Consider the following 721-nt stretch of genomic DNA (forward strand, 5'->3'; position numbering starts at 1 on the left):
ACAAGCTTTTAAAAAATGTGCTTTTTTAATTACAGAACATTCAAATGTCTGCACACTACAAGTGAAACAGAAGGAGTGACTCTGGGAATGTGTACGCTGTCCCCTGGACAAATAAAACATAGTGTTAGGCTGTATGACAAAAGGCCAATCACAGTGAACACACAGACTGAGCAACGAGCAGAACATTTAGATAGAAAATGTAACTACAATACTATAGTTAAACATTATACACTATAGCTAAATAAAGTGAGGAATACAGTCTTTCCCCTACGGCAATACATTAATTAAACAGTGTCAATAAAAAAACATTTTTTTTTTTTAATACTGGAATACAGGCAGAATTTGATCTTATCTAACTGAAATAGAAAAATACGTCATTCTAGCTCAAAATTTGAGTTGGGGTTGTTCAACCTGAAGAAGGCTTTCGGAAGACTTCATAGCACCTTCCAGTGCCTAAAGGAGAGCTACAAGAGAGATGGAGAGGAACTTTTTACAGGGCATGTAGGGATAGGACATAGGGGAATGACTTCAAACTGACAGAAGGTATATTTAGATTAGATATTAGGAAGAAATTCTTTACTGTGAGGGTGGTGAAGCACTAGCACAGGTTGTCCAGAGAAGCTGTGGATGCCCCATCCTTGGAAGTGTTCAAGGCCAGGTTGGATGGGGCTTGGAGCAACGTGGGCTAGTGGAAGGTGTCCCCATGGCAGGGGGGGTTGGA

Source organism: Pipra filicauda, unplaced genomic scaffold (assembly GCF_003945595.2).
Source record: "Pipra filicauda isolate LSUMZ 115617 unplaced genomic scaffold, ASM394559v2 scaffold397_size650280_pilon, whole genome shotgun sequence".
Lineage (NCBI taxonomy): Eukaryota > Metazoa > Chordata > Aves > Passeriformes > Pipridae > Pipra > Pipra filicauda.